At 34.3% G+C, this 21,673-nt stretch overlaps 1 protein-coding gene across 2 annotated transcripts in view; it reads right to left on the bottom strand.

The window, feature by feature from the left end:
• The window catches only part of FAM83B (family with sequence similarity 83 member B), a 116,718-nt gene that overhangs the window by 74,655 nt on the left and 20,390 nt on the right, over positions 1-21,673 (bottom strand). The gene's annotated exons all lie outside the window — the stretch shown is intronic.

Here is a 21,673-nt window from a genome sequence, read left to right as displayed (position 1 = left end):
CCAGGTCACACAGCTAGTAAGTGTCTGAGGCCAAATTTGAACTCAGGCCTTCCTGACTCCAGGCCTATCACTCCATCCATTGTACCAGCTAGGTGCCTCACTTATACCTAATTCTACCACCTTTCTATCTTAAATTCTATTGTCCACAGTGCTAATGACCCTTACTATAACTATTACCTCCTTCACCATTCCTCTTGATGTTACCTTTAAACACAGACATGTTCAGAACCTCATTCCAGTCACTGATTTTGAGAAGTCTGCACTTGTGATTTCACAGATGTCAGGAATTCATAGAACATGGTTCTTTTAGTCAGTGTATTTTCCAACTTGGGAAGACACTGAGGAACACAGGATCAATGATTAAGGGCTAGCAAGCACCTCGACCCACAAATGAGGGACATAGTACTTAGACTTTTCTAAGATCACTCAGAGATAGAGATAAGATCTGAACCTGTACCCTCTGATTCTAAATCTAATGCTCTTTGCACTGTACCATTCAACCTTCTCTCTGAACCTCAATATTCACATCTCGGAAATGAAGGGGTTGGATTGCTTTCCTCTAAGGCAGAGGTCCTTAATGAGAAGCAACAGACTCCTGAGGGAGAGGGGATGATGCATGTAATGAATACAGAGAAACAAGGAAACATGGATAGATAGATGGATAGGGAGAGAGAGAGAGAGAGAGAGAGAGAGAGAGAGAGAGAGAGAGAGAGAGATGGATAGATGGATGGATGGAGAAGAGTGAAGTAAGCAGAGTCAGTTGTTGGTAGACGGATAAAAATATTCAATCGAACACCAGCTGCTCAGAATGAACCACTACAGAACTGCATTTCTTATGCTCCCTAAAGATAACACAAAAGACATACAAAGATTGAAAACTTTTCAAGCAAATTCCTTCAAATAGTATGCAGCTGCTAGATTGATGTAGTTCAGTGCATGTTTTTTCCTACTTTGCTAGTGAGAGCATCATGTTTAAAAGAAACAAAAGCCAGATCAAAACCAAACAGATCACATTTATTTCCTCCCTCAGTTTCGCTGGTATCAGAACCATACTAATTTCAAGAACCTGGTCTTGGCAAAATCATGGCAGGTTCCTGGCTTCCAGTACTCATAGCATACAGAAAGGAGGGGCTTCTGGGAGCATTTCTCACTCTAGGCACTAAGAGCCAATGGCTATGCTTCAGTATTATCCTAATTTAAGTATGAAAGGCACATTACTAAAAATGAGACCTGCATTCACTCTGCTTTCCCCTTAAATGAAATCTATAAAGACCAACAAAAAAAATCAACTTATATCCGTAATGGAAAGGAATATAATTCCCTTGGTGGCATGCCTAAATGATATTCATCTGAGACTAAATAATATCAAGAAATATTTACATAGATTATAATATAATGAAAAGAACAAGTGATCTTTCTATACTTATTGCACTTGAGGCAAGCAGAATGCATAATGTCAAACCATTTTTTTAAAATTTTGTATGAGGAAAAAATAAATTATAGCAAGAGAAATGTTAATAATGGAGTGTTAAAAGACATACAGATACTGAACATGGAGATAAAAATGAAAATGGTTGGGTGAGGGCTTTTGGACAATTCTCTAGATAAAAGTGGTTTCAAAGGGTGGAATGTTGCAGAGAAATAGTTGTTGAAGGTTAATTATTCATGTGGCTCTAGTCAACATGGGGGAAGTACAAAAGTCTGCCTTTCTCTCTCATCATAGGAAGAGATAGTGAATTAGCTCCTATGTAGCTAAAGGAGTAGAGACTGTTTTATTTTGTATTACCTTTGAAAGTAGAATGTTAACATTGCAGTCGTTCTCTTCACCTCAACAGAGACAATCTTTCCACACAATTATATCCTGAAAAGACAGTGTGGTATAATGGATGGTACATTGGTTTTGGAGTCTAGAGACATGGGATGAAATCCTGCTTTAAGTACTTCGTTCAATCAATCAAAAATATCATAAGCACCTACTACATGAAAAGCACATATAAAAACAGAAAAAGAAACAATGTCTATTTTCGTGGAACTTAATGGCCTAATGCTTGTGAGTTATGTGATCATTGGTTACTCGTTTAGCCTCTAAGAAACTCAGTTTCTTCATCTGTGAAATGGAGATAAAAATAATTATACCCCATACCTCACAGGGTAGTTGCAAGGAAAGTACTTGGCAAAGCTTAAAAGAGTATATAAATGTGAATTATTATTATCATATTTGACTCAACTAAATTTACTCATTTATTTTCTAATTAATAAATGATGGTAGTTCAAACATATACTGCTTTATGGTGAAAAACTCACTGTACATATGTATATATATATATGTATATATATATAGAGAGAGAGAGAGTTACACATACTAGATATATAAATTCATTTTTATTTTCCCAACAATCCTATGAAGTTCACAGCTCCAAGTGTAATTAGACTAATTCTACAGATGAGGAAACTGAGACTCAAATATCTTAAATGACTTTACTGAAGTCATAAATATCTGTAAATATAAAATTCTAGTACTCTTTGCATTATAAAACAATGCCTCTCTTTAAAGGATGTTAGAATCATAGAAACTTAAGATTTATATGAAATCATGGAGGTCATCTAGGCCAACCTCTCAATGTAAGGTGGTCCTTTCTCCTAATCTGACTTTGAGGCCCTAAGTTCCTGGTTGTGACATTTAGATTTCAGTATGAAAATTTGAGCAAAATTATATGATTTTTGTTGTAGGGTACCTGGTATTGTTTCTGCAGAGATATGATAAGCACATCCTGTGGAAGAATCACTTACAAATGAAGAGAACTGCAGGATGGATTTTCTAGTGAGCCTTAGCTATTTGATTCAAGAAGCTTTAAATGTTGGAAAAATCAATTAAGTGGTTTATTTATTTTACAAACAAAATATACTATATTCAAGGGGCTACATTAATCTCATGTTAATCATCTATATTTTGCTTTTTTATTTTTCCAGTAATCCAAGAACAGGAAATATTTTAATAGAGAAAATAAATGTAAATGTCAAAAGGCATTACCATTTGGCTCAATATCAACCTACTACACATGACTAGAGAATCTATAATTACACAAATAAATTAGTGTATCAGTGGTAGCAGTCATATATTCTAGCCTACTAAGAATACGCAACTATTACTGAAAAGCAGCACAGCCGATAGTTGGGAATTGAGAGTAAAATTTAAGCATGGGCTTAAATCCAGCACAGAATACATAAATTCAGAATATACAATTTTTTTATTAAATTACCATCAAGTGGGCAATCCAATATGCTTTATCACAGGATGCATAACTTTAACTTCAACATGTTTTAGTTGTTTTGAAATTTAAATTTCAGGTTAATGTATGTACCTAAAATTTAAATTATGTGTGTATATTTCAAATGGTAATGTTTTATCCCTGAATTAACTATGGCAGAATTGCCAATGAGAGAACTGTATTGAATTAATTCATATTTAGTGATTTTAGATATAAACTTAGATTTGGAAGTAAAAACCAACCCTAGGTCCCAGGCCCTGTCAGTTTCGACATTACTGGACTTAGAGAGGCAATTCTACAGGGAACAAGAAGTCAGCAGTTTATGCCAATAGCTTTAAATAAAGTTTAAGCATTGCTCACAGCTAGAAGCTGCCTGAAAACAATAGATAAAAGTTAGAACCACGAGGTCACCATTTCCAAATGTCTCTTCTACCAAAGCCGTAAACCTGATCTTCTAGTTAAAAGAAGGAGTGAGAAAGTCAATTTAGCACTGCTATGTAGCTCTAAAAATTGTTTAGCCAGTAGGCATTTTATGTGCCTGCATTTGTGTTTCTGTGTTGTGGTATGAGTGTGAGTGTGAGTGTGTGTGTGTGTGTGTGTGTGTGTGTCCTAGAAAAGGCTTATGTCTTCCAGGGGTGGGGAACCTGTGGCCTCAAGGCCAAATGTAGCCCTCTAGGTCCTCAAATGCAGCTCTTTGACTGAATCCAAACTTCACAAAACAAATCCCCTTAATAAAAGGATTTGTTCTGTAGAACTTGGATTCAGTCAAAAGGCCACATCCAAGGATCTGCAAGGTCATAGATTCTCTACTCCTTGTAGACTGTGCTGTAACTTGCTTGAGGTCTTAGGCAGAACATTCCAAGAGATTGGATGACTCTGATAATTGTATCCTAGTCAATATTTTTTCAACCCTTCCTTATTGTCTCAGGTAGGTGAACACGGTCAGTTAGAAATTGAACAGAGTAGAATATTTAACATACAGCAAGTGCTTAATAATTGCTTGATATTGATCATGTGCAACCTAAGGTATTATGAAGTAGGGTAACCTGAATTTTAAGAACAAAGTGCTCAAATCTTTCATGCTTAGAAGGAAAAACCTTTGTTCAACTGTAAGACTACATGGGATGCAGCTGATGAAACTTATATCCTCCCTCATGGGAGAGAGGCTGGGAGACTACTAGAACAGAATATTATATACACTGTCACATATAGTCATTGTAAAAGATGCTTTTACTTAATTGTTTTTCTTTGTCACAAAGAAGGGATCAATATGAAGTGTAGTGCAAAGTGACTATAAAAAAATCAATAAAATTTTTTTTGTGTTTTGTTTTTAAGACTCCCTTAGGCCTAAAGTGTTGTAAATAAATTCAAACAGTAAACCTGGACTCTGACATCCTTGTTCCTCAAAACTTTCATGAACCTGACTTTAAATGCTTTCATAATAACAGAAGAATAGGATATCTAATGTACAGATGGGATAATATTCCAGCAATCTTTTTGAAGAACTATTCTTTAGTTCTAATTTTTCCAGGCTGATGAATCTATCTCTGCCCATTTTTAAGAAACAAACCAAGTTGCTTTAATTGCTAACAATTAGAGCAAAGCCAACATGCTATTTGAAGACTGAAACTCTTCCCCCCCCAAATATTTTCCCACAAATCTTCTACAAGCCTAATGTACAATTTCCTAACATTCATCAGTTTTTTTTTTTTTACTTATCGCACTGAAGACTCTTCTTAAATACAAACCTGTAATTCAAGAATATATTAAATTTTCATCAGCAATGATGTGAGACATAGAATAGTACTAATATGGAGTCAAAGGACCTGGGCACAAATCTCACTACTATCACATAGTGCCTGTGTTCTGAGTCTCAGTAGATTCACATGTAAAATGAAGAGATTGGACTAGTATGTAAGATCCCTCTAATTTGATAATCCTAAAATCAAGGGTATGTGATTTTAACTGCGGAGCAATCCATCTATAATTTGGTACAGTTGCTATTAATTTTTTAATTACATATCCCTGGCAGTAAATCTATCTGATAGATAAAACTCCCATAATTGTATTTTTGTTTAAAATATGTAATGTACAAGTATTCACATACTAAACATATAATAAAACACATAAAATGTAAATTGAAGATTAGAAAAGATGAAAATATATTTTAAATGTATTTAATAACAAATGTTTTTGCAGATTAAAATATTTTAGTAAGAATATTTTAGTGAAAGCAAAAGACAGAATATGCTTCATTTTTTTTTTAAATCTCTATACCCAAAGGCACAGATAAGACAGAAATAAACAATAAAAACTACAGAATCAATGATTCAGTTAGTTTGATCAGTCTAACTAGTCAAGCAGGTTAAAATATTTTTTTAGAAATTTTTACTTATGGGGACAGTTAGGTGGTACAGTGGATAGAGGACCAGCCCTGGAGTCAGGAGGACCTGAGTTCAAATCCAGCCTCAGACACTTGACACTAGCTGTGCCACACTGGGCAAATCACTTAACCCCCATTGCCTCACTAAAAGGGAAAAAAAAGAAGACATGTTTACTTATCAAAAAACTCTCAATAATAGGTCATTACTGATTTTTAGCAGGACTCATGTTTCTTCATGTATAAATATTCACCATACAGAATGCAAGAGTAAAAAGGAAAAAGAAAATTGTCCTTGGTTTCAACTCAACAGAAAGATTTCAATATAAATTCATTACATGATTCTTTCTTTATACAGTATCATGTGTGTATATGTGCATAGGTATATATGTATATTTACACATGCATATATGAATGTAAGTGAATATATGCATACTATGCAATGTATACATATATCTATGAATATGTTTAGGACACACATAAATTAATTTAATTCAGTAGATCTCAAAAAGTGGTCTGGCAACCCCAGAAGTCCTTAAGATCTGTTTCAGGGGTCTACAAGGTCAAACTGATTTTCATAATAATACTAATATGTTTCTCTGTATGTTATGGCAAATATTTATTGATATAACCCACGTAAACTAAAGCCCTTTGAAGGTTCCTCAATGAGGCAGCTAGGCAGTATAGAGTGATGGGCCTGGAATCAGGAAGACCTGATTTCCAATCCAGGCTCAGTCACTTATTTGGCTGTGTGATCCTGGTCAAGACACAACCTTTGTCTACCTCAGTTTTCTCAAATATAAAATGGGGATCCATCTACCTCACAAGGTTGTTGTGCTAATCAAATGAGATAATATTTATAAAGCACTTTTAGTACAGTACCTGACACAAAGTACTTAATAATGTTTATTCCTTTCCCTTCCTTCCTTTTCCTAATTTTTAAGTGTAAAGCGGTCCTGAGACCAAAAATCTTGAGAATTCTGCATGGAATGAAGAAGAGTAAGGAGCTGAAGATGCTACAGAATTTATCATCCTAGGGGACCAGAAGGATAGTGGTGCAGTAACAGAGACACTTTGGAAGAGGGGTGGGTTTGGGGGACAAGATAATTTAATGAAATCCATGAAAACTTATTCAAGTCTGTTCATCTTGTGAAACTCACTCAAATCCATCCAAAATGAAAAGTGTGTCTGTATGAAGCTATATCGCAGTGGGAAGGGGCACAACATGGGACTGGTGGGTGAAGATTTGTCAAGCTTAAGTGGACAAGCCCCATGATTGATAATTTTGGGGAAGGTTGGATATGACCAGTCTTGCTAACTTTCAACAGGTTGACCACATCCCAGAGGGATGGTACCTTGCCTTTGGACACCACTGATTTAGCAAATAAGTGTTACAGAATTATCTGATACTTAGAGAGATCAATTGACTTGCCCACAGTCATGTCAGAGGCAGATTTTGAACCTAGGTCTTTCTTACTACAAGGCTAGCCTTCTACTTACTATTACATGTTGCCTCTCATTCATTAATACTTCAATACAAATTAAAGTATCAGACTATGTAGGAGAATAGAGTTGTGAAATTTCTGGAAACATTGAAGCCATGGTAAGAAAATTTTGTTGCTGTTGCTCGTTTTCTGGAAGGGGAAAAAATGAAAATGTGGGGGAAAAGAAATAGCCCATACTTATTTTTAGTGGCTTTTACAATGCTAAAGACTCTTTATCTTTGTAAAATATAAACGTATTACACGTTAACTTTGTTAATCATGATTTCATCATGTTTCAATCATGTTAATCATGATTATGTCGATATATTTAGAGATATGAAGGCCTGGAAAAGAAAATATATCAACAGTTTAGAAATGCAGCTCCAACATACCCCATATACACTCTTAGGGAAGAGGAAACAATAGGAAAACATCCTAGTAGGTATAAAAAGGGGAGTTTCTCCTACAAACTTTTTTCAGATTTCTCCCCCCCCACTCCCTCCACACACACATCCCCACACACACACCCACACACAATAAACCCCACAGTATTCATATAGACCACAAGCAAATAAAGCTTTAATCATGGGTTAGGTGGAGAGGTAAAAATATTCAGAACATGGAATCCTTGACAAGAAGTCTAGGCTAAGCCAACCAGACAGACAATAGGGGAAAACTAGGGAGTCAGAAACTAGAATAAGGAAATTTTTCTATCTGTAAAGGGATGTATTTCCTATACCCTAGCCTTCTGATCACAAAATTATATTAAGGTGTACATGCATGTATACGCATATATACAATACATATATGTGTATATATGTATACATGATATATTTCAGATTTTATATTGTAGCTCTTAACTAACAGGAATCTATACATGTATATAAACATATATAATATGTATATACATGTATTAACTTTTGTTTAGAAATTTATTCAAATAATTATTAGGATACTTAGAGACTAAGTTTGCCACCTTAGGAAGGTGAAAGATTAAATATCAGTCCAATATTATTTTAAAATAGGCAAAATAATTTAAATTCAATTTTTTATTCTGGTACCAAAATAAACATGTTGCTCATTCAATGAATCAGGTTACAGCTATTTTTATTCTCTTCTCACCTGAGGCATGTCCAAAATTCTAAGGGAAGAAAATTATCATAAATTGTAATTCTCTTTCCCAAAACACATCCTTTCCCTGTAATTCTTCCTTGCATTACACGCATGTCCTACACCTAATTATTCAGACCACAATTCCAGCAAATGTTTTTCATTCTTAAGTAATGAAAGATGAGGTCCTATATTTAAAATATTACTTTTTAGGAGTTACTATTTTTTACACTTGATATTATCCACAAATGTGGCCTATGAACTAAAATTGAAAATTCCTTCATTTGTTAAAAAGCATCCATGGACTGCTTTTTTTCCTCTGAAGTTGCCTTGATAATCATTTGCCAAAATCCAACTGCAAGAGAACTTATAAGATATCAGAACTGTTATAGAACAATGTTGAAAAAAAACTGATTATTTTAAAAAAATTTTAATAATACTCTACAACTTACTATATGCAATGGTAATACATAAAATGTATATCCTACAAAATTTCTGGGCAACTAAGTTATACAATGGATAAAGTGCTAGACATGAAGTCAAGAAGACTCATTTTCCTGCGTTCAAATCTGGCCTCAGATACCTCCTAGCTATGTGACCCTGGGCAAGTCACTTCACTGAGGGAAGTTTACCTCAGTTTCCTCATCTGTACAATGAGCTGGAGAAGGAAATGGCAAACCACTCCAGTATTTGCCAAGGAAACCTCAAAAAAGGTTAACAGAGAGCTGGATGCCACTGACAAACAATAACAAGCTTTCCAAACTACCTCCATCAACCGAAGGATTATTTAATGCCATAGTCTCCAAAAAAAAAAAGTAACATCAGAATATCCCATACTGAAATAAAAAGCAAACAGAAGAATTTCATAGCACTAAATGTAATACTTTAAAAGTGCATTTTAGTAAACATAGAAATTAGAAAATGTCTTGCTATCAACATTCCCAGGACAATATTTATTCATTTACTTCAATGGAATCTTGTTTCATTTAAAAGAAACAGTAAGTATGTCCACTGATATGGAAGTCATGGGATAATCCATATCTCAAATTAAGCATATCATTGGCATTTTGATCCTTAAAAGATGTAAATTGTAAAATTTTACAACTCATCTCTACAATAAGATTGCCCATGAAACTGACTTATGTCTTATAAATAGAATAGCACTGGAAAAAGGATAACTTTTTAACCTATCCAAAGAGCATTTAAGTTTGAATGATTTACATAGAAGCAAAATTCCGAGAGTCCAATATTACCTTAATTTCTATTTCTACTCTACCCATTTGAAATGCTAAAACTCAATTTCACTGAAAACCTAAACAATTATTTTAAAAGGCAAATTCAATAGGAAATTTGATCAGATTTTCTAAGTCGATCAAGCTAATACACTGGCAGATAACTGAGAGATCGCCTAATAGATATGACATCTGCTGGATATACATAGCTCCATGGCCTCAATTTCTATATGGGGAATATGTGAGCATTCCACATTGCCTTTTCATTACACCAACTTAGGGCAGAAGGCAAAGAAGGGAATGAGAGTACTCTGCCTTGTCACAAAGGCAAAAATAACTGCGAGGCAAGATGAGCACTGTGGTAACTTTCCTTTCTCCAGATAACATACTATTTAGGAACCATAGTATATACTTTATTGTTCACTACTTTATCATGATGGTTATCTAACACACAAATAAGTATTCCTTGTAATCACAATATTCTGCTTGTAAGACACCTCTGTATGGTCTGACATCAAACAGAGATTGCCAAAAAGAAGTGAATGAAACAATCTAAAAGGGAAGGGAATAAGAATGTATTACGTATTAAGTGTCTACAATGTTCCAGGCACTGTGCTGATCTTTACAACAATCCTCACAGATAAGTAACATTATTATTCCATGATTACAGTAGAGGAAACTAAGGCAGAAAAGAGGTTAAGTGACTTAAGATTTGAACTCTGGTCTTCTTAAATCCAGTGTCAGTGCTGTACCCATGATACTACTTATCTGCTTGTTAAAAGCTCCTGAAAGGAAAAAAAAATGAAGGAATGTAGTTTGTTTTATTAAGTTCTTTCAGTTGTGTCTGATTCTTTGTGACCCCATTTGAGGTTTTCTTGGCAATGCTACCAGAATGGTTTGCCATTTCCTTCTCCAGCTCATTTTACAGAAGAGGAAACTGAGGCAAACAGGGTTAAATGACTTGCCCAGGATCACACAGGTCATACAATACACAAGTTACCTCAGATATAAAAGGTATTTTCTCCTTACCTTTGCTTCTTAAAATCCCTAGCATCTTTCAAAGAATATGTCAGATACTATCTCCTAAAAGAGGCATTTGCTGATGCCCCCTTTCTCCATTCAGTTGTTAACCCTCTCACCCTCTTAAAATAATTTGAATTACTTTGTATATACAGCTAGGTCTGGTTTAGTAAGAAATAAACAGAGAAAGGAAAGAAAGAAGGAAGGAATAACCATTTGAAGTGGTTTTATGTGTTAGAAATTGAACTATTCAAAATTTCTATTTTGTTAAATACAGTAATTGGTTATAGACTAATGGAAATGTACAATGCAGATTCAAATATTGTAAAGTTTTCATGTCTCTCATTATTCACACTAATGAAGATTTGACCATAGATTGTACTCATTTATTTTTATACATACAACCTCCTGAGGAAAATGTAATCTTTTTGAGGAGAAGGTCTGTTTCCTTTTTAATCTTTGGACCCACAATGCTCACATATACATGCTTATACATATATATATATATATATATATATATATATTAAATGAACCATTTTAAATGGTTTTATATATTAGAATTTGCACTATTCAAAGTTAACATTTTGTTATATATGATAATTGATTACAGACCATTAGAAATAGGTTTTGTTTACTGAATTGACATTTTCTTCCCACACTCCTTATGACAATCATCACATTGTATGGCAACACTATTGATTGAGCAATGGGAGTAATGGGTAGTGTGTTGAATTTGGAGTCAGGAAGACCACATTCTGTGACCTTGGACAAGTTACTTTCAGATCAGTCAGTTTTCTCTTATAAAATTGGTTAACAGCAACATTTACCTCACAGGGTTATTTTAAGTATCAAAGGAGATAACATTAAGAAAATGCTTTGCAAAACTTAGAGCATTATATGAGTACTAGTTATTATTAGTAGTATCAATCCTGAAAATATAGCTAATCATTCTTTTCTTGTCATTCCCCTTCAGAATAATCTCTGTCTCAAAGTGTCCATTTTCATTGAACAAATAAAGTAACACTGGATAAGGAAAAGTGTCAGAGATAATGACCATAACTTTAAATATATACAAACTACTGACTTCATTAACTTACTCAAAATAAATTCATAATAGGTTGATTGAACACTTTCTACTGCTAAATAACTAGGTACTTAATAAGTGTAACACAATTGTAAAATTTTAAGCTGTGTGTAGCCACTTAATTTTTACCCCATTTTCATAATGTACAGTTTTCTCGTTTCAGTATAATAGTAAAAGGAAGAGAGGGCAAGAGGAAGAACAAGACAGACAGAGAGACAGAGAGAGTATCTCTGTCATTTCATTGGATTTTAACTGAAAGGATACCACTGCCTTAGGCAGGAAGTGTTATCACCATCTGAATCATATTCTAAATACTTACTAAGCAATACTGGAATATAAATAAGAAAGTTACTCAAACCAGTGCTCCCTGCTCAGCTGATAGATTAAGAATGAATTTAAATATTTAAAATTCAGGAATTTAATGGTTTGTATTATACCTGCCTTTGAGGGAGGAAGGCACACATGTAGTGTCTCATTTAAACACCAGTAAGCTACAGAGAATTCAGTAAAGGGATTAGTGTTATCAAATCTTCATCACATGTTTCTAAAGAAAAACATCTTCTAGGATTTTATGAAGCATTTTATATACTGGAAGCTAGCACAAGCAGTTAAATCTTTACCAGATATCTGTATTTTAGAACATTCCAAGGAAAAGGCATTTGTTTTGCTTAACTAAAGTGTGGATTAATACTGACCTTTCTTTATTGAAGTAATTTACTTCCTAATGAAGAATGTGCCTGTTTGTACATCTTTTCAGCAGAGAAAGGTTGGAGCAGCCAATCTATGTCCATAGCAGCTTCTCTTTATTTTTAAATTGGAAGGTATTTTTGTCATTATTTATTTACTCTTGAGTCCCAATGCCCTCCCCCACCAAATAATCAATTTTGGGATCCTTTCTGATGCTGGGCCAGCAGGTTGATCATAATGAATAACATCTTAATGATGTTTCAGGAATCCACCTGAGTCTTGCTAGGAGTAAATCCTTTCTTCTTTTGCAACCAGCCAAGGACAATGGTGATTCTGTATAACTAAACCTGTTCGGCCCTGAAACAGCGAGTGATCTCACTCCCAAGCAGAACAGAGCTGAGAAAGAAATTAATGAGGAGCCTACTGAGTCTTTGGTGTAAGGACAAAACAAAGACCACAGCATCAACAAACATTTAGTAAGTGCCTACTATGTGCCAGTGCTATTCTAAAGGTCAGGAATACAAAGACAAAAGCAAAAGCAATATGGCCCTTGTCATCAAGAAACATACATTCTAATAGTGCAGGGTTTTTTAACCTTCACAAAGGTGTATGTGTGTGTGTGTGTGTGTGTGTGTGTGTGTGTGTGTGTGTGATGGATCCCTTTGACAGTCTGAAAAAGTCTAAGGATACCTTCTCTAAATAATGTTTTTTAAATGTATAAAATAAAATACATAGTATTATAGTATTGCAAAAGAAACTAATATTATGGTTATCCAAATATTTTTGTTCATGTTTATGGACTCCAGAGTAAAAAGCCCTGGTTAATGGGAGGGAAAAAAATAACAATGTATACATGGAGGTATATAAAAGATACCATCAACAGGGAACCACTAGCAGCTAGATGGGTCTAGGAAGTCCTTCTGCAGAAAGTAGGTGTAGTTTGACCTTAGTTTTGAAGGAAACCAATGATTCCAAGAGGTAGAGGTGAAAAAGGAAAGCACTCAATGTGTGGCATAGGGGTGGGAATGGGGATGGGGTGGAGAAAGACAGCCTGCACAAGGGCACAGAAAAAGATAGAATGCCTTACGGGAGAAATAACAAGTAGGTTAATGTGAATGGATTGTAGAACATGTAGAGAGAGGGTGGTACATAAGAACACTGCAAAGGTAGGAAGGAGCCAGGGTATGACAAATTTTAAATGTTAAAACAGATTTTTTTTTAACCTGAGATGTCATAGGAAGCCATAATGGAGTTTACTGACTGGGCATGCAGACCTAAATGTAAGGAAAATCACTTTAGAATCTCTGTGGATGATAGATTGGAATGGGTAGAGAACTGAGGCAAGGAGAGTAATTAAAAAGTATTGCAATGGTCTAATCAAGAGAGTCTGAAAGCTGGAAATTCCACGGTAGACTAGCAGGACAATAAAGAATATGAAACTAATAAGTAAAAATAAGAAGACAGATGATTTGACCAGGCAGATCATCACATCTAGAGAGACCAAGATGGTATAAATATTGAGGGAAAATCTCCACTATGGAACTTTTTCACATAAACAGATTTCTTCAACCAGAAATCATCTAATCTAATCTTTCATTTTATATATGATAAAAAAGGCATAGAAAGGGTAAGTGGCTTTCACAAAGTAGCAAAGCTGGATTCTGAAACCAGGTTCCCCAACTCTATGTTGCCTCACTTAATGCTACCAATAGTTACCTTTCTCCCCACACGACTATGAGGTAATTTGTTCTACAGTTACAAAATTTCAGAAAGACACACAGAAAAAAAGATTATTCCTCAGACAAAGAGATATACTAACAGTGTAGTTGACATATAATGGATCAAACTACCATAAACAATGTTTAAGTGATATAAAGAAATATTAAAATATAAAAATGATGATGATATGATTTATAAAGCACTTTAAGATTTGCCAAGCATTTTTACAAATATTATCTTATTTTATCTGTGCAATCACCTTGGGAGGTAGGTGTTATTATTCTCATTTTACAAACAAAGAAATTGAAGCAAACAAGTTAAGTGACTTGTTTAGTTAGTAAGTGTCTAAGACAGGATTTAAACTCAAGTCTTCCTGTCTACAGGTCCTGCTCTATACGTTTTACCACCAATGTATACGGTAAAGTTTGGCTAATGTATTGGTTAGGTTTGTTGAATGCTTCCCCAGCATCCCCACCGCGCCCCCTTCGCCCCCGTTTTAAGGATTAATTTGTTACAAGGAACTGTTGTATTGGGAGGGACATATTCAAAAATTCAAGTGATATAAAAACAAATCAATTAAAATTATTTGTAAAAGAGTACAATTTATATCATCTAGTTCTACTAAATGACTTTTTTCTCCTTTTATTTTTTGTTACAATAGATGGGTTGCTAGGTAGGGCAAAGGGAGGATATATTTGGAAATGAATATTATTGTAAAAAGGAAAAGATATCAATAAAATTAATTTTAAAATATGTAATACATACTAAGCCTGGAAGTCAGAGTTCTTTCATGTCCTTGGATTGCAGTGGCTCAAGGATTGGCTAATCAGGGAATATTTCCAGGAAGAAGTAAATTTTGAGTTGAATTATGAAGGGTAGTGCCATAATAATTGGGAGAAAGAGTCAGAACAAAGAAAACTCAAGTGAAGAATTGGAAGTTTAAGAACAAAGACGATTTTTTTGACCCTAATTACAAAGGTTATATTGAGCTGAAGAAGTGTTTTGCAAGAGAACTATAGTTTAGCTTTGTGGCACACAGTGTGAAAGTGACATGAGATGGTTTTGATTTTATCAGTTGGATTATGAGGGGGTAGTGAATGGATTAAGGTAGAATGATTCATAACAAAATAATTCAATTTATGAACTGCATAGCTGACACAGGTTGGAAGGAAATATTTGAAAGAATTCAGTAGGCAGGACACTTACAAAGAGTAATTTTGAATAGACTACATGCAAGCTTACCTTGGCTTTTGTAATGGCTAATTAATATATACATATATAATTCATATTCATATCTTTATGTATGCATATACATAAATATATATATATATATATATATATTTTGTAAAGGCCTTGGGCTTTAATGATACACTTAGTTACAGCAACAAAAAGTGGTACCAATACCTCAATTTTGTAATGTATTACAAAACACTTTAGGAGATTTTCTGTCCTAATTTCCAGCAGACTTCTGCTTATGAATTCTCCATGCTATGCTTCACAGAAACACAGTTTATATATAAGAATCTATCCTAAAATTAGGAAATTAAGAAACACGTATCATCAAAGTTAAACATCTCCATGTGCAAGTCTTTCAAGATGTCTTAACTATAGTATTCCACTAGTGAGAAAGAGACTAAGAAAACAAATTACCTTAATGAAAGATGACTTTGGTTAAGAAATCAAAGAATGCTAGCAACAGTTCACGGCAATAGAAGAACAGACATATATCATCTTGAGAACTCTTCTTGACAGACAAATAATAACCTGGGAAAATTTTTCATAGATACTATCAGTCATCATGCAGCTGACCCAACAATAATGAGTCAACTTCCCAGTGAAATTTAAAATCTGAAGGAAATATCCTTAAGGGATGGGATGGTTTCTTATTCATCTTTGAATCTCACACATTGCCTTGAATACACAGAACCTCACAAAAAAACTGTTAAATCCACAAATGAAGACAAGACTTGAAAGCAATTTCAATTTTAATCATAAATGAGATGTGTCTACTTGGATTTTTTTTTTCTCAAAGAGTACTTATTTAAGAAATTCTCAACAACTTCTACTTTGCAGTCGCAAAAATAATAACAAAATCGAAAGGTTTCTGAAGCATCAGAACAATCGCAGGTATCATCCTGAATAGAAGTTGAATGGTTCCAGAATTTTATTGTTGCTAGGGATATAAGAACTTCAGGTGTATAAGTAATGACTCAAAATAAACAGGATTTAAATAATACATCTGTTGTGGAGATGGGTTAGATATGCTTCCCTTTCTTATTAATTCTCCTTTCAAAGGAGTTTAAACAGGTGGACCTGCTGAGCTTTCAAGCTTTAGGGCTTCTACCATTTCTTACAAGTATTTATGCACTTATGAATCTTCCATTATATGCCATTTATTTTTCAAAACTATACCTCATCCCAGTTGTAAACAATACAAAAATGAATGTAAATGATGTTCATAAATCCTTTCCCACATATTGTCCTGTTCCCTAGTACCATTTTGAATTTAATTTGGGTCTTCAGAAAATTTTATAGTACAATTGTCTAAATGAAAGAATTGGTGATGGAAAACAATTATATTTTTTAAAGAAAGATCATATTACATTCCATGTTCACATTTATAATGCCACAAAAATTAATATGTGTGACTACCTTTCAAACAGTGTTTGATCCAGCTAAACTGGTCCTGTTATTCCTCACACATGAAGCTCTATCACCCATCCTCATGCCTTCATTTGAACCTTACGGAATGTACTCCCTGCTAACCACAACCTCTCTGAATATCCAGGTTCCTTAAAAGCTGAGATCAAATGTTACCTCCTACAAAAAGTCTTTCTTGATACCTCACCACACACACTGTTAATGCCTTCCCCCTAAAAATTATTTTGTATTTAGAGAGGCAGTGGAGTAGAAGGAAGCTAACCTAAAAGACAGGAAGATCTGGGTTCAAGTGCTGTCTCAGATATATACAGGTTATCTGATGCTGGGCAAGTCACTTAACATCTACCTTATCTGAGCAACTCACTAAAACTAGTTGTTCCTTCCACATAGTGGGGACTTAGGGCCTTCATCTGTAAAAACTGTGTTAAATATTTTGGTCCTCACTTCATACCACAGAAGTCTGAATGATTATGGTTTTAAAAGACAAAATGTTAATATTATACAATACTATACATTTTTTTATGCATTTCGGAGTTTCTCATCTGTGTCGTCCTCTGGCCTTCACATGTCATCTGAAGCTTCTGCAAAACTCCCCAAAAACTCCCATTTAATTTCTTATGCTGACCTACAATATGCTGAAACCATGATGGGAAAACGTGCTATGTGGAAGAAATAACCGTATTGATCTGCATTGGCAGGGTAGTTTCCTTATTGAGAGTTCTTCATTCCAGTGGAATCACAGGTCCAATCCCTGTCTCCAAACAGTAGAATACAAACATCTTGAATGTAGTGATTATTTCTTTTTTTTTTTTGTCATTGTGTCCTTTGTGGCTAGCACAGTGCTCGTTAAATGCTTGTTGAGTGGTTGATTTATATGAAATTACCTTTTTTAATAGAAATTAAAGAACAGAAAGTTTATTGTTATGAGCAACTAACTCCTACAAATTCTCAAGCGTATTAAAAGTCTGACTTATGTAAACCACACCAGTCCAGGGACTGAATTGCTTGACACACCCAATCTTTTAAAAATGCTTAGTACTTTCTATTGACAAATTGTCATTAACATGATTTAATCTTTTTGGGGGGACTTTGTTTTCACACAGACATATGTTTAGTTATAAATCAGTGCATATTTTTAGAGTACTTTTAAAGGATCACAATAACCTTGTATGGTAGTTGATGAAAGTAAGATTATCCAAATTTTGCAAATGAGAGAGATGAGGTCCTTGAGGTAAGGTGACTTGTCCCAAATCAGACATCTATTATGACAAGGCCAAAAACAAATCTCCAGTTCTGATTAAAAGTCCAGATGGCAAAATTGGAGTCATCTACTCCAAGTCCTTCATTTTATAAATGAGAAAAATGAAGTCCAAAGTCAGGGTCACACATGTAGTATGAAGTACAGCCAACATCCAAAGCCATGTCGCTAACTCTAGATCTTTTCACTGATCCATGATGTTTTTAATGCTTTGTTTAACAGTTGTATACCCTTCAAAATTCCTTAAATTCAATTTAAAATAAGGCCATCATTCTCTTTCACTGACACAGCAAGTCATACAATTTGCCTTCTCCCCCAACAAAAAACAAACAAAAGATAAGAATCATAGTTGTTCCATATGCATTTTTTTTTTGGCACAAGGACAAAATATTGATGAAAACATGGGAAACAACCATGTTTAATGATAACAATGTAAATGAAAACAAAATAATGTTAATTGCAATTTGCAATGACCAATCTAATTTCCAGAGAACAGATGACGAAACATACTTGGAAATGAAACAAGACGCAAAACATGTAGACACGGTTAGCAGATGCTTGTTTAGTATTGTATATGCTACCATTTTGTCAGTTTTAGTTAAGAACAATTACTAGAATGAGACCATCTAGATTCAAATTCTATATCTAAATCTTTGTACCTCAGTGAGCTAGACAAAACTCTCTAAACCCTAATTTCCTCATTTATGAAATGATGGGGTTGGAGTGGATAGCTTCTGAGGTACCCCCAGCACTAGAACTATGATTCCATAAGGTTATGTAAGTAACTTCTAAAAGGTTAATAGAATATTGAAAATTGAGTATGGTATTTTTTTAAAAGGCATACATTAACTTAAAATCAACAATCAAAAAAACTTCAGCAAGTTCTTTTTGTGAATGGTACCACTTTCCATTACAACACAGAAAGGCCCTTTGATCTCCAGGCAATTGTTTAAACTTAGTCTTGAATATCCAAAGGATTTAAGGACTAAATTATACTACATCTTCAATATGGTATAAATATTTGAATAAAAAAGGCTCAAAGAATGTGTCAAATCATTTTAGTTGGAGGTAAAGTTTCCTCTTAAATCTTCAAGTTGCCAATAGATTACCCCAAGTTTGGGGCTGCTAGGTGGCGCAGTGGATAGAGCACCGGCTCTGGATTCAGAAGGACCTGAGTTCAAATGCGGACTCAGACACATAACACTTACTAGCTGTGTGACCCTGGGCAAGTCACTTATCCCCACTGCCTAACTAAAAAAAAAAAAAGATTACCCCAAGTTTAAGAAGATGTGCTTGATCACAAATGTTCATACTTCTCCCTCATCAAATGATCTTGTATTTATTTATCTGTATGGATATTGTATCCTCTAGTAAAAAAGTGTCAAACTTAAATAGACATGGATTCCCTTGTGCTACATGTTGACTTACAAAATCTATTGTATTGTTTTCTTATTTTGTTAAACATTTTCCAATTGCATTTTAATCTGGTTTGAGCCTCACTCCAGAATTTTACTGGCCATGCACCGCAGGAATTTGGCACTTCTCCTCTAGTAGAATATATTTAAGGGATAGATTTGTGGGGGGGAAGGGGGAAGGGGATCTTTGGATCTTTATCAACCAGCACAGAGTCTTATAAATAGTAGGCATTTGATGAATGCTTGAATTGATCAGTTCCATTGCAACATCAGTTTTCCCAGTGTACCTTCCCTATTTGGCTATCATACCCAAAATCTCACTGACCCCAAATTCTTCCTGGGATAGTATAAATGGATATATTTAAGACACAAGAAATAGCTAAGAAGCTTTTTATTTATTTTTTTTAATACCTCAAGATCTGCTATACAAAAAAGGCTTCCTAGAGACATAACAAACATCCACTAAGACAGCCACCATATTTCGGTTTCAAACCATGCTTAGTCCAAAGACTTATAAGAATCAAAGTTTTTCTCTTTAAATGAATAGACTGTTCCAAAGGAGCTGTTATCTTATTGCTGATTAATAAACCCATAATTTCAATGTTTGCCTTACTCATGACCTTTAACCATTAGTATTGTACTTTTCATTTATCAGTAAACCTTATAGCTTCAAAACATTCTGTCCCAAAACAGAGTAAGTAGTAATTCAAGTGTTGACAAAAGTCATATTTATTAATATACTTCTTCCAGTGACTCAGTCATAGTTTTGAAGTGACTTTTGCAGAACAAGTTACAAAAATATGACAATTCAGTTTGAAGAATGAGTCTGGCTGCATTTAATAAGCAAAAATTAGAATAAACTAAAACTTCCTTCAAGGTGAACAAGTTGAAGGTGCTTAAAAATATTATTTCACAGAACAACAGATTTTGAGTTTTGTTTTTTTTTTAAAGAAACTTGGCTACAGTCTGGGCCAAAAAAATACCTGAAAAGAATCTGTGCTCTAAAATACCTGAGTTATTATCCAGTTTCTGCTTGAAGGCCACCAAGAAGGAGGTAACATTTACTTTTTAAGGTAACCAAGTTCACTACCAGATATCCACAAAGTTTTTTCTTGATGTCAGGTCCTAAATCTGTGTCTTTGCAACTTCTACTAAATTTCTCTTGGTTGTACCCTCTGAAGCCAAACTGCCCAAGTCTTTTTCTCTGTCCACATAACAGTTCTTCATGTAAATTACATGCAACTATAATTTTGCAACCCCCACTCCAAGAGTCTTTTCTTCTCCAAAAACTGCTATTTCTTGCAACTGATCCTCATATGACATGGTCTCAAGACTCTTCACTATTCTGGGTGACCCCCTCTGGACATTCTCAAACTTATTAATACCCTTCTTAGACTGAGATTCAAAAGACAGAATAATACTTTCCAAATAAAGTCTAACAAAGGCAAAGTGCAGAAGTACTATCACCTCCTTATTCCTATTGAGCTATTTCTTAATGCAGCTCAAAATTGAATTTACATTTTCCCCCACAGCTTCACAGTACTGATTTTTATTTATCTTTTCCCCCAAGACTAATGGCTCTCTAATCATATCTAACCTTCCCCTCTCAGACTTATTAAGTTGGCTGGTTTTGTTTGTTTTTTTGTTTTTGGAAGCCAAATTTATAGAATTTCACATTGTAACACTCAGACCAATGGCATAGCATTTTAAGATTTTTTTTTTTGTCATCCAGGATATAATCAATCCCTTTCAGATTATCATCAGTGTTAAAGGAAAAAAAAAAAACATGGTTACCTTTTTTCAATGCCCTATACATTAAATCTCTACACCATCATAACTCTCAATTATTCCTGGTAATCTTTTTGTTTCCTGTCATACAAGTTAGCAAAGAATTCAAAGTTTTTAGAGTCTTTAATATTCTGTTCTTCAGATGATGTGATCAAATATTTAAAGACAGAAGTATTCATAAAGGTATCTAATCCTGTCTCCCTATTTTACAGGCAACAGAACTAAGGGCGAGATGTTAATTGAATTGTCCAAAGGCATATAAGAAATTAATGACAAAAGCTGGTTAGAATCCATATTCAACTTCTTTTCACTATTCCATGATGCCTCTCTGAGGTTATGGAAATAATTCAAGTGAGAGGTGATATGGGCTTGAACCAATGTGGTGCTCCTTGAAGGAAGAAAAGGGATGGATGTGAAAAATGTAGAAAAACATTATTTGCAAGTACTTCAATGTCTCATTGACAGAGAAGACAGTGATGGAACGTTCAAGAACCTATTTCTAAGGTCCCTTAAGCCAAATAAAGTTCTACAAATATAGCATCGTCTTATTGTAATTGGGACAACTT

This window comes from Vombatus ursinus, unplaced genomic scaffold (genome assembly GCF_900497805.2).
Source record: "Vombatus ursinus unplaced genomic scaffold, bare-nosed wombat genome assembly UNPS02009835.1, whole genome shotgun sequence".
In the NCBI taxonomy this organism is placed as follows: domain Eukaryota; kingdom Metazoa; phylum Chordata; class Mammalia; order Diprotodontia; family Vombatidae; genus Vombatus; species Vombatus ursinus.
Note: the sequence above shows the minus strand (reverse complement) of the source record. Positions and strands in the feature narration are given on the sequence as shown.